Raw genomic sequence first — 14316 nt, 5'->3', positions numbered from 1 at the left:
TTTTGTATCACAAACAGTACTGTAATTGCAAATCTGGTATGTCATAAATGTATAGATGTAGCAGTACTGTCTATCTGTATGTCATGTATGTCATATATGTTACGATGAATTGAAAATGGGGGACCCTGATGTAAACAAGACGAAAGTCTTTCTCTGGTCTGCATCCCCTTAACAATTGTATGTATTGAGCTGTACTGTACTGTACCCATTCTGCAATCTGTTAATAAATTCATTCATTCATTCATTCAAACATTATTGAAGCCTCCCGTGACCAGTAAGTAGGTACTACTACTCAACCGCAGCAATGTGCGCTATGTGCATAAAGTCAAGACTCGAGTCCACAGTACTGAACTAGAAAAAACCTGCGAGTAAGTCAAGTACGCTGGAGTGAGGCATGGACGGAAGTAAAAATAAAATACGAGAGGAGGTGTAGTGGTTACGTGATTGCTGTTTCCGGCCGGTCCACCATCTTGAAAACATAATGTATTTGGCAGCTAGGTGGTGCAGTGGGCAAGGCGCTCACCACCAATTCAGGAGACGCTGGGTTCGAGCCCAGCTCTCCACATTGCTATCAGCTTGGCTGGTCGTTCATACCAATACATTTGGCAGTATTAGGGTGTGGGAAGCTGATGGATCGGACGTTGTGGACAGAGACTCCTACAGGTCGGTTGGTGCGCCTGCGCAGTAGAATCAGGAAGCGACGGGGGCGGCGTGCCCTCCAAACGCAGACCCCCGACGCTGAAAGATTGCGCTGTGCAGGTGAAAAGATGCAACGGCTGCTACCTCGAGTACCGGAGGGGACACGTGCAATGTATGGCTTCATCCACATTACAGCCGGCTTGTGGGAGGCATGGCCTAACAGCGTTCGAGACAGGGGAGGGTAGAATTGGACGATACGAAATTGGGATGGGAGAAAAATAGAAAATGGGAGAAAAAGTAGATAAAAAAAAACACAATGTATTTGCCCATTGCCCATTTATAAATCGTCTCGTTTAAAACAAATAAAGCATCAACATTTGCATGGTGTACCTTTCTGTGCGTATTCATCCACAATCTAATTTTCAACATGAAAATATTCGCAATTAATTGTAAAAAAAAAAAAATAATAATTCAACCAAAAATGCTTAACAAATAAATAATGTTAGTGATAGAAGGGAACTCATTTTGTGCAAAAATGGAAAGCTTTCCAATGTTCATGAGGTAGAATTGTTACAATAGCCGATAATCCATTTTCCCAATGATAAATCCCTATACAGGTGGACCTCGCGGGCGGTCCAAAGTGACGTCAGACTACACCTCCCTATTTAGGAGCAAATTGTTTGCATGATTAAAAACGATGGTTCGAACATCCGTTCGAAAAACCCTGGCGAATGTTCGAATCCCAAAAACAGGCTTGGGGACAGCTCTAACTGAGCTGAGCTGAATGTGTTAAAATAGACATAAAAAGTGAAGGATTGGACTTTGTGAGCCAACTGTAATACAATGTTATTTTTTACAATAATTTACATAACATCTTAAGAAATAACTAATGTGTATGGGAACTGACAAAAAAGGTAATGGTAAAGGTAACGCTTAAAATGTATTATTGCAGCGGCAAAAGGGGCAGTGAAAATGTTTGGGTGCACCTAAATTGGGGGGGGGGGGGGCGGCTATGGCTCAGGGGTAGAGCGGGGCGTCCAATGATCGAAGGGTTGGTGGTTCGAATCCCGCTCAAGCCAATGTCCATCCCATTGCCGTTGTGTCCTTGGGCAAGACACTTAACCTACTTGCCTCGTATGAATGTGTATGCATGTGAATGAATGTTGGTGGTGGTCGGAGGGGCCGTAGGCGATGATTATTCGCCACGCTTCCGTGAGTCTGCCTCAGGGCAGCTCTGGCTGCAATTGTAGCTTACCACCACCGGTATGACTGTGTATGAACGAATAATGGACTGTGAAGCGCTCTGAGTCAGAGAAGAGCGCTATATGGATCCAATCCATTATTATTATTATTAAATTATGTGCTGGTGCAACTACCGTACATTAAATGAAAAAGTTAGGCGCACTGGTGCAACCAATGTAAAAAGTTAGTCTGGAGCCCTGAGGTACTTTAACTCTTTGAGCGCCACCAGCTTTCGCCATCTGCACTGGCTGGCGCCAGTTTTTCTTGACCATTTTCACGATATTTCACTATCTTTGTGGAGCTATTGTATATTCTATATTATAGCTATGGAGACAATAGTATGGCTCATTTGACAGGCACTATTTCTAGTCCAACATGTAAAAAAGAGTTTGTAGTTTATTACACGCTAAACATCGCCCCTTTTCCAAAATAATCCAGTCTTTGTCCATATGCGAGATATGACGCGTTATATGCAATAAGCCCAAATCGTTCTGGTTGATCACCTGAAACCCCAAATACTCCCAAATCAAAGGTATATACCATGTACACATGTGCCTTCACAAAATCATCAAGGTGGGGGGTGGGTAGTCTTACCCCGAAAATGCAATCGTTACAAAAAGCTTGGTTTAGGTCCGGTAAAATACGACACTGTGATCGTTACAGAAACATGTTTCAGGTTCGGTAAAAGGTACTCAAAAAAGAATAATTCCAATGATCCCATCGGCGATCGCGATTACTCGTTTATATGTAATTACTTGTGTATACGGGAAACTATAGGTTTTGATGTGAGAAGATCTCCTAGCGATTGCTCTGCAAGAGCTCCTTCCCCTCAGAGCGAGTCAGGACAGAAAGGGATCAGGACAGACACTGTCTGAACTGTACTAGACTATCAGAGTTCAAAAGGTAGGCGATACTGCCACCTGGTGAGATTCGATAGTCATTGCAATTCCAACGTAGGCAGATGAGCCAGGGACACCTAAAGGGCTCCGGCTGACCATATAGAACACGGATCAAAGGAAAAAGATCAACCTGAAACATGTTTTCTAACGATCACAGTTTCGGACGTAAAACATGCTCGACATTATGTCTTATTCTATGTCTGATTCTTATTCTTATTACTTGTATTATTGCACAATCACTGCGGGCATGACCACCCGCATTTCACTGTATGCTTGTATGCCGTGACAAATAAAACTCTTGACTTGACTTGAACTCACCAATGTTGGGGTGCTTTAGGAGACGGCAGATGCGAGCCTCTCTCTCCAGCTTCTGGTGGTCTGAGGAGAGAATAAGTCACCATTATTAATAAATGGTCTAACAAGGGTTCTGATGATCTGAGGAAGTCACCATTAACCATTTAGCATCCACTGTCCCCAACCCCCATTTCCCAGCACCCCATGTAGATTAGACATTGCCAAATACAATAGCTATTTAATCAAGCACAACGATGACTACATGCACAAGTTTGCTATAGTTTTCTTTTTTTTAAACTTTATTTTTTAGCGTTTATCGCTTTTCTGGTCAAGCATGACCGACAGATACAGGGTGAAACGGGACATAGAGCAGGGGAAGACATTCTGGTAAATGACGGCGGGTCCGGGAATCGAACTCGGAGTCCACCAGATCCGTGACGCAGCACGGTTTTCCCTGACGCAGAAATAGCGCCGAGATATGCGGTGAGCTACTGGAGCTCCCCTAGTTTGCTATAGTTTTCAAGGCAACAATTCATCCTTTCGGAGGGTGTAATCATATTTCATACAAGTTGCACACAGGCAGATCCACAAGATATCAAACATACACCAAAAAATTATTTTAGTAGCTTCATACATTTTCTTAAAGGAATAAAATGACCACCTTTCATGGTAAATCTGTTTTTGTTAATTTGTTGTGTCATATGTCATCTTAGAGACTGTAGCAAAAATCCCAAGGGCTCATGAGCTACAATGTGAACTGGACTGAAGAAGAGAAGGCATAGTTAGAAAAATTGTAATGTGACCAGGAAATAGTGAAGCAGCCTACAATTGATTTTTACAGCGTACACTGGTAGATTGTAATCATCTGAGAACTTATCAGCTACGTATGGCTATTCAGTTGACAGAAATGCAACATAAACAATGGCAGTTTCATCAACATTGTCCCAATTTAAATTGTGTTTGGGGACAACACTTTCAGTGTTTCCCCTACCATTGCCAACGGGACCCCCCGTCCCTCCTGAACAAATTATAAAAAAAAAAAAAAAAATTATTACCGGTATAATATTTTAATAAAAAAAGTTTTTAGGTTTGCTTTAATTCCTAACATTGGCGAGCTAGCTAAATTATACATAAATCGGTTTTCATATAAATCAATCTTCACTAAGACTTTAAAACGGTGATGTGGCACGGTCTACGGAGACGCAGAACAAAAGCTACCAAATCCATTCCGAGACAACTCCGAGACGGACTAGCGTCGCACGTAACAAGTCTCAGTCTCTCTCTCTCCTTCAAGTAAACAAACGTTACACTATAAAAACTAACTGGATAGTTGATATAAGTTGATATATGAACTGGATAGTTCTTATAAGCCATTCCTCCTTTCTGTGTGTGTATCAGGGTTTGCGTTAGAAAATATTGTTGCCGGTCTCCGTGTCCTGGAAGATTTCAATCTCCCGGACAAATGTGAGAAATTTCGGTCAGTTTATTGAGCTTAAAAACAATTGATAGGCAGGCTGTAACTGAGGGGTACAATTCCCTGACTGTATTAAAGATTGTGATATATTAAACCACTACTAGTTATGTACTTTAATTACTGGCCATACAGTACATGAATATATATGGTGAACACCCACACAAGAATACGGCATTGACACATAAAGTTCTATTTGGAGGGTATTTATTATTATTAAGCAACGTTAGGTTACAGATTGAGAATTAGGCTCGCGCTTGTATGGCGAAGAACACACGTAAAGTCAGTCAAGAGCATAAGTCAATGAGAATAGTATGAATACTAGGATGGGTCTAAGCTGACGCCACCTGTGGTATAGCAATTACATAGGGCACACTGGTACCAGCTGGAGACACTGGGGGGTTCCCTCCGGGGTGTAAGGCCGGCAGGGGTAGAGGAATGTTCGGGTACAAAGTCTGGGTCAACGAGGAATAACGAGGCTCCAGATACAGGAGCCAGTGCATGTACTCCCTTGATCAGCAGACAAAGCAGCACTTGTAATCCAAGATGCTCGAATAGCATTGACGACAGCTAGCCAGCCTCTTCCTAGAGGCGGGCCCGAGTGATGATCCTCACGGGGGTAAATCCCAAACGACAGTGGGATCGACGGTTCTCTTCTCCAGCGGTCACGGTCCCAAAGCAATATAATCCAACCAGAAATGGTTCTGCAGTCGCCGGTGTAGGTTCTCCGGTGTACATATCCAACGGTTCTCGCCTAGGACTCCTCGGGTGGGGGCACGGATTTAGGCCGCCCAGCCTGGATAAGTGCACTAGCTAGATACACGACGGACCGGTGGTAATGCTGGTCACTGAAGAACTGTAGCCGCACGATACACTATAAATGATCGACTATTACTTCACATTAGATTAAGTCGAACTCAACGTTACTGCGTTAAACTCTGACACTTTAGCAGTCTATTCGCACGCGGTTCTCAATGCTCTATTTAGATGCAAGGTTGCTCACTTCACTGCACGTTGTATGCGTGGTGAAGGCATTAAGGGTTTGGTAAGACTACTGCTGTTTACACCTGCGCCGTATTTATACGTAAGGTGAATATCTAGTGCCAACCTCAGTTCTGTCTCGTATTACTGCGCAGACTCTGGGCATGTAGCGACATGCCCGGAGTTGCCTTTGAACTTGCCGTTGGGGGCTTGGTAGTTGCACCTGGGGGTCGCTGTCCAATAGGAGAGCGAATATTACTCTGGTTTGTACACAGGTAAAGGGATATTCCGTGTATATATACAAATAATATACAAGGGATATCAAACGATATACAAATAATATACAAGGGATATCAAACGATAAATATATATATTCAGTTTAATCTGACCCTTTGTAACACAGGCTATATAAAGAATGACATCCTCAAGGCATGTAGATTTATAATATTTTAACTTAAACTAGGCTACTTTTGCATATACAGTCATTATATTCCAAATAAAATAAGTCCCTCGAGACTCCGTGCTGCTGCTGACTTGAAATCAAATAGGTGTCTGTGGGCAGTCGGCCCGACATTAAACAGCAGTCTGTTATAATCACATTTTTATGAGCTAACGAATTCCGTTATATTGGACATTTTGTATTAATTATATCAAGCGAAGAACTGAGAAATTTGGCAGACATTCACTGAAACATTCACTGAAACGTTCAACGAAGCGATAAACTAATCCCAATAGTAAGCAACTGCAGAGCCGCAGAGCCAGCGGCGCCATCAGGTCCGGTCTGGGGACCGCTCAGCAGCGCCACCCACCCAGTGGCTGAATTGGAGTATTGCACTGTGCGGGCACAACTGTGAGCTCTGCGGCTCTGCAGTTGCATGCTTCTCGCTAATCCAGCATCAAGCTCCCGCCCCGCCATTCTGATCAGCAAACCACAGGTCGCGCTGCAAACTTGCTGTGCGCCTGATATGATATAGGAACACACATCGTTGTCATTATTAGACCTGCTTGGTGAAGCAACAATGAAACAAATGTAACTATTTTAATACAATTCAAATTGTGCTTAGAGGGAATTATTTTCACAGGACATTATGACCGGAGATATTTTAAATATGTCGGACTTAAACAGATTTCCCCGGTAAAAGAAACGGTAATTACCGGACAACGGAAACCCTGGTGTGTATTTAAGTTTAAGTTTATTTGGATCCCCATTAGCCGTTACAAATGGCAACAGCTACTCTTCCTGGGGTCCACAGAAAACAATAAATACAAACAAACATAATACAAAATAAAACCAACAATAACAAACATATGAAACACTATACATAACATAATCAAACAACCCCCCCACCCACACCCATCCAACCCAATTCATTACATTAGCATTATATCAAAATATGACAATGTAAAATAATCAAATGTTATACGTCAAGCATTGTGCCTGTACCCAAAAGTAACCTATTTACTTGCTTTTTACAGCTTTCTTTGCTTGTTGCTTTAGTAATTGCATATGGCAACCTATTCCACTGTGAGATGGCCCTATACATAGCAGTTATTTTCATTGCATTTGATCTCGGTAGAGGAATTGAAACATGGCCCCTGGTAACTTGTCTTGTCCTGTGCTCATGTCTGTCTTGGGAAAAGGTTATTTTTGAGTACAGGCAGCTTGGTTGTTTTAGACAGTTATATTTCTGAATAGTGTTAGTAGGCTGTGTGTTGATCTGTCCTCTACTTTCAACCACGCAAGATCCCTATGCATTTGGTCTACACCTGTTATCGTAGAACACCTGAGTGCAAGACGAGCTGCTCTATTCTGCACAATCTGACGTTTTTTAAGATATTTTTTTGCTGCACTTGACCAGATGGCTGGGCAGTAGTCAAGGTGTGATAACACCAAGGTTTGAATAACCTGTAAGAGCGTAAGTGGCGTTAATAAAGAGGAGTATCTTCTTATCATGGATATTCCTTTCCCCATTTTACTAGTCACCTTGTCAATGTGATTCTGCCACATTAGCTGTTCATCAAGTAAAACTCCTAGAAGTTTAGTCTCATTAACCTGTTCTATACAGTTGCCTTTGATGGATAATTTTAATTGGTTCTTCTGATGCCTCAATACATATACATTTAGTCTTTCCTACATTCAGAATCAATTCGTTTTTTATTATCCATTCCACAATTAAGTCCAGATCCTTTTGTAATTGCACATGTAGCTCATCCATGTTGTTTGATGACATATACACTGTAGAATCATCGACAAACATAGCTACACTAGCCTTACTGAGGACAAGTGGTGTGTGTGTGTGTGCGCGCGTGCCCGTCCCAACTCTGGTCTTTGGAAAGTTTGATAGTATTTACTGATGGCCAAATAATGTTGGTATTTAAACTTAAAAAACTTTACACAGAGAGAAGCTTCAGTAAGTACAAAAAGAGAATCCCTCAATGAGGAAAACACAAAGGCCTAACCATCATGTATCACAATGATGATGTCAGCCAGAGATGGGGAGAAGCATGAACCTTTAAAGGACATCTCTTTGAAATAAATTACATTTTAGTTTTATTCTGATTTCTTTTAAACAAATTACTTTGTATTATTTAACTATTTAATTATTATTTAGTTATTGCACTGCACTGGCAGTTGAACTGCATTGAACTGAACTGAATTGAAAAAAAAAACTCATAACTGAACTGACACTGAACATTGAACTACATTGGCACTGTTTGCATATGTACTGTTATATTATCGTATAGCTTACGCTCTGATATTGGAACCCTATCCCTTATCAATCTAATACTGAATACATTTCTTCACATGTACACACCCATCCGCCTGGCCACACCCACATCTGCTCCTCTACATAAGCGGGGACGTGGCCATACTAACAGCTCATTCCCTATTTTCACCACCGACAAGTGTCTGTATACACCACTTGAGTTTAGTGCCGAAATAGTTGTTGGAAAGGAGCTACGTGGACATTGTATCTTATTTTTCTCTCTCGCCAATTTACGAGAAAAGCTAAGACATAATGTTTGCACCTTCGGAGGGTTTGGACGCTCGCAACGTCACCCTTCACCAGCGCTTCACCATTGCCACGTCCTCCGTGCGTTGTGGGGCGTCTCTGGCTCTGCGGTCGTGGCAGTCAGATGTGGTGTTTGCCTCTCCAAGGGGCCGTTGAGCCTCCATCTCCCGAGATGGCCTGGTTCCGGCCCTGGTTCCCCCGCCAGTGGATAGTCGGCCGATAGGCTGACAGCTCCTCTGGTGGCAGGGGATTTGCGACGCAGACTCTTCGCCTCTGCTTGCTCTCGTCATAAGGTGGCGAGCAGCAGGGGCGAACGGCCAGGCTTTGATGTTGTGCTGGAGCCGGACGAGAGTGGCGTTGCCGCAGCCTCTGCCAGCACCTGTTCCTGATGAGATGATAGGTAATCTCTGGCAACGTCATCCTGTGAGAGAGACGGGCGTTGTCTGCCCATTCTTCCCATCAATGGAGGCCTACGTGAAACAGGGACAGGTAATCTCCCGCATTGTTGGCCTTATCCCCGCCTACGTGCCAGTCACGCGGGTGGCGGGTTTGGTCCAGGGGCTAAAGGACGGGGTGCCTCGGCTTGATAGCCCGATGGCATCCATACTTTGTCCCGAAATGGTGTGGGAGCCGTTGCGAAAGCCGGTTCCCCAAGGGAAATCGGCTAGGCAGATGGCTAATTGGAGTGACCAGGTGTACATCGCCGCGACTCAGGGCCTAGCTGCGACCTCGCGCAGCTAGCGCGCTACATGTCGGGGATGATGGCGGGCGGGTCGGTATTGGATGACCATCAACAATATCTTCACGCCCAGGCGGCTGGAGCCCTCCTGCACCTAAACCAGCTGCAGGCTATAGCCGCAGGGAAGGAGCGCGCCCTGGCCACTCTATCCCAGCGCCATCTTTGGCTGGAGCAGGCGCGGGTGCCGGAGCAGAAGAGGATTCCGCTGCTCACGGCCCCCCTCTCCGATGCTGGGCTATTCGGGTCGGCCATGCAGCAGATGACGGCAGCCTGCAGAGAGATGGAGGAGGAGCGCTCTGTGCTCCAACCCCATTTCCCCCGACCCAATGCCACCGGTGATGTCCGGAAGAAGCAACGCCGGCAGAGGACCGCGACTGTTGCCTCCGCCGCCACCACCGCCGCCGCTACTGGATCTTCGGCGAAGAAGGCCAGGAGTGGAGGGAGTGCCTCGTCCGCTGCAGCCAGCCGCCCCGCGCCCGGAGGTAACGGTAGGGATCGACGTGACCAGGCTCCCCAGAACAGTTTCTCCGGGCCGCCTCCCCATGGGGGCAAGCACCGCTCTGCACACGGCAGGCGCCGCTAGTGACTCCCCTGTTTACCCCCCCCCCCCCCCCCCCCCCCCCCAACATATAATTTTGTTATTACATAAAAAGTCCCTCCTGGTGAGGGACTGTTTTTTGTTACAAAATGTGTGTTTATGGTGTGTTGGTAGCGGAGTCGACTCCGGGTTTAGGCCGGGCTTGACCCCGTCTGCCTGCGAGTGTGCCCCCGCACTTTTCATGACGTCTGCCAATCGTGTCAGCCTTCTCTGCCTCTGCCTCTCTAGGGGGTCGGGTTTTGTGGAGGCTACGACATGGTGCACAGTATACCGAACGCCTCTTCCGCCGGGGTGCTGTTCACAGTAGACCCCTTAGGCGCCTGTCTAGTCCGCAGTACTCCGGGCACAGGTCGAGTTATGCTCTTGACTGTTGCCAGGATTGAATGAATGAATGAATGAAAACTTTATTTAACAGATTGCAGAATGGGTACAATACAGTACGGCTCAATACATACAATTGTTAAGGGGATGCAGACCTGAGAAAGACGTTTGTCTTGTTTCCATCAGGGTCCCCCATTTTCATTTCATATAGACATTTATGACATACACAACATACATGACATTTTTTTTTGATCCACTTTTTCTCCCATTTTCTATATTTTCTCCCATCCCAATTTCGTATCATCCAATTCAACCTTCCCCTGTCACGAACGCTGTTTCTTGCCTCCCACAAGCCGGCTGCAATGTGGACTAAGTCATACATAGCACAAGTCCCCTCCGGTACTTGAGGTAACAGCAGTCGCATCTTTTCACCTGCGCAGCTCGATCTCTCAGTGGCGAGGAGTAACGCGTGGGAGGCTCACGCTGCCCCCGACACTTCCTGATTCTACTGCGCAGGCGCACCAACCGACCTGTAGGAGTCGCTGTCCACAACGCCCGATCCCCACCCATCAGTTTCCCACCCCCTAATACGGCCAATGTGTATTAGTATGAACGACCAGCTAAACTGAAAGCAATGTGGAGCGCTGGGCTCGAACAGGCGAGCCCAGCGTCTCCGCATTCGTGGCGAGCGTCTTGCCCACTACGCCACGTAGCCGCCCACACAACATACATGACATTTATAATAATAATAATAATGGATTGGATTTATATAGCGCTCTTCTCTGACTGACTGTTGCTCTGACTCAGAGCGCTTCACAGAGTCCATTATTCGTTCATACAGTCATACCGGTGGTGGTAAGCTACAATTGCAGCCAGAGCTGCCCCGAGGCAGACTCACGGACATATGGCATAGGGACATATAGGTATTTAGTACTGATACATTTGTGACATAAACGGTATTCAAATATACAGTACTGTTACCCCTAGATCCTGACAGAGTATATACATATGATGGGGAGGGGACTGTACATTAGGAGGGGGTGGGTGGGTGGGGGAGAAATATACATACGGCGGGGAGGGAATATATACATGCGGTGGGGAGGAGACTGTCTATTAGGAGGTGGTGGGGGTTTTGGGCATTTACGGTGGCCAGTTTCGAATTGCAGCCTCCCGTAGGTGCTCTTTAAGAGCGGTTTTGAATGTGGGCAGGGATTCACATTCCTTTACAGCTTTGGGTAGGGCGTTCCACATTGTTGTGGCATAATTGCGAAACGTGTTTAGTCCCTTGTTTGATCCGAATCTGGGTTTAACATGATTTGTTGAGGGATCAACCTCTTTGGGGGTTGTCTCCCCGGTGCGCCGACTGGCCCCACAGTGTTGTGGGGGTGTAGCCTCTGTAGAGTGCTTCAGGGCGGCGTGCTGTAGGGGGGAAGGGCCTGCTCTTGGATTGGGCCCTGTCCGATACGCTGGCGATGTGGGGGGTGGTGTCACTAGTGACCGTCTGGTGGGGTCTCGATGCTACGGCATCGTTGGCCTCACCAGGCCTCCTTTCCGGGGGGGTCCTGACCCTCAGGCTGTTCCTGGGTCCTCCTCCGCACTCCGCTGCTATGGCCTTGCCACGGGGTTGGGTTCTTGACCTTTGACCCCGTGATGTTAGGGGCTGTAACAGTTTTTTTTTTTTTTTTTTCGTTCGTTCCCTAGTGGCATGTGGGATGCGCGCCTGAGTAGTCGCGGGTCCTTCTGTGTGAATGTAAGTCCCACGATCTGCTCACCCTGTGCGTTTGAGTTGCTAAACCCTCTTTGCACAGTCGGATCCGATTCCCTCCTGTCCCCCTCTAGGGGGGTCCGGGGGCTCGGGTCCTCCCTGGTTCTGATGGTTGTGGGGGGCCTCAGCGGGTACATTTGTCGAGCTTCCGCTCTGCTCAGCTCCTGTGTTCCAATAGAGCAGAGCGTAAGCTATACGATATTATAACATACGGTTATCCTATAACCATAATTATATGAGTATAGCAAGCGCTCTGCTCTGACTCACTGAGGACCCCGTGGTCTTCGCCTTCGGTGGTGAAAGACTTGGGAAGGAGCTGTTAGTATGGCCACGTCCCCGCTTATGTAGAGGAGCGGATGGCCAGGCGGATGGGTGTGTAATGTATTCAGTATTAGATTGATAAGGGATAGGGTTCCAATAGAGCAGAGCGCTCGCCATACTCATAACTATGGTTATAGGATAACCGTATGTTATTAAAGTTAGTAAATCCGAAAACAGGAAAATTCATATCGGAAAACAGGAAAAGATAAAAACGGATTTCATAGGGCCCTAGTTAAGGTGAGTTAATAAATTCACTCTGAAAATCTGCTCCACTGATAAACTGACTCTTTGGTCAGAGTGTCCAGTGTGCACTCTGAGCCCTCAGAATTTTCGAACAACTTGAGCTCGCTCGCTCTGACACTGGTTGTAAATAGTTATGAGTGTTGTATGTGCCTCCCTGTATTGTAAATAGTTCATATGTGTGTTGTCACTACTGTATGTATAATTGTAAATAAGTTAATTTATGTGTTGTAAATAAATAGTTAATATTTATTTACCTAATTTATGTGCAATCGTTTCATTTCAGCTCAGTGTAGAGACATGCACCGATACTAACAACCGCCTTACTGTGCGTGCATCTATTATGACGACACTGTTGACACCACGTATCCGTGACGCGCGACAACACTAGTAGTTTTGGGGGGCCTACCACCCCCCCCCCCCCTCTGAAAAGAAGCCTAGGGGAAACACTGACTTTTATATCAGTTGTGTTCCACAGATACTTGCCTTCAATTGGATAGTAACATTACCCATGACTTGGATGATTTTCAGACCTCTAGATGTTATTAAAAGGTGAGTTGCAATATTTCTTTTGCTAAGACCCAATATCTTCACCCTCAGATTTGATGATGAATGCATGAAGTAAGTGGTAAATGAACTGAATGAATGCATCCTGCATGCATGCTAAAGGGTTAATAAGGTCTAACAAGGGTTCTGGTTCACGTTATCAGTTAGCATTCCTGGATGACAGTGTGGCCAGCTGGGCAATACCATGACAGGTTTGCAGGATTCGTTGCATTACACAGCTGGCTCCAATTTTGAGGAAGGTCCCCCTTGTGAAAAGGGTGCTCTGGTGACAAACGTCTCTGTATAGTGAAAGTTACACCTCCAAGAGGAGCCAACTATAGACGAAACACGCTTTCGAGTGGAGAGGACCTTAAAAGGTCTAACGAGGGTTCTGGTGGTCTGAGGAGAGAGGAAGTCACCATTAACAAAGGATGAGGAATGGGTTCAACCCTAACCCTAATAAAGGTTGAAAGGTCTAACCAGGGTTGCCGTGTCTTGTGCTATTTGGTGTCCCCAAGTGAATTAAACTGAATGCTTATGAGGAGGAACACACAATAGCCACAGTAAAATGGCAGCAGACAGAAGCTATAAAGCATAGAAGAAGGCTAATATCTCATTAGAAATCGGAGTTACTATAGGTGGAGGGATGGATTGGTTTCTTGGACATATCTTGTTAGGGCTCAACATAAGCACTGGCCAGGTGGTCCGACAGTATATTCAAACACCAGGGCCAGTTGGTAAAGTCTTTCACTAGCCAGTGAGCCAGCAGGTTCCACAAGCCCAAGTTACATAAATGTGTCACTTCATGCTCGATTTGATTTCAGAAAAAAAGAACAATAATAAAAATTACTTCAAAAATACAGATAAATTAGTAAAACAATAACAATTTCACAATATGCTGCACGGTAAAACAGCACAGTGCTCGTTCTCACACAGTGCATCGAGTAAATGGTAAATGGTAAATGGCTGAATTTATATAGCGCTTTTATCCAAAGCGCTTTACAATTTGTTCCTCACATTTGACCCATTCACTCACACATTCACACACCGACAGTGGAGGCAACCATGCAAGGTGCCAACCTGCTCATCGAGTTCCTGGTCAAATGGCCTGGCGGAAAGACCCAACAGGAGGTAGGACGCAGCCTGTGGGCGGAACACGGCTGTGTCCCGAGGGTTCCAGGTAACCCGGCTGTGTCGACGCACTCGTGCAAGAGCCAGGGGAGTTCCTGAGTGCATGCATGATGAA

The sequence above is a fragment of the Notolepis coatsorum genome (genome assembly GCF_963971535.1).
Source record: "Notolepis coatsorum genome assembly, chromosome: 10".
In the NCBI taxonomy this organism is placed as follows: Eukaryota; Metazoa; Chordata; class Actinopteri; order Aulopiformes; family Paralepididae; genus Notolepis; species Notolepis coatsorum.
This window is presented reverse-complemented; position numbering follows the sequence as displayed.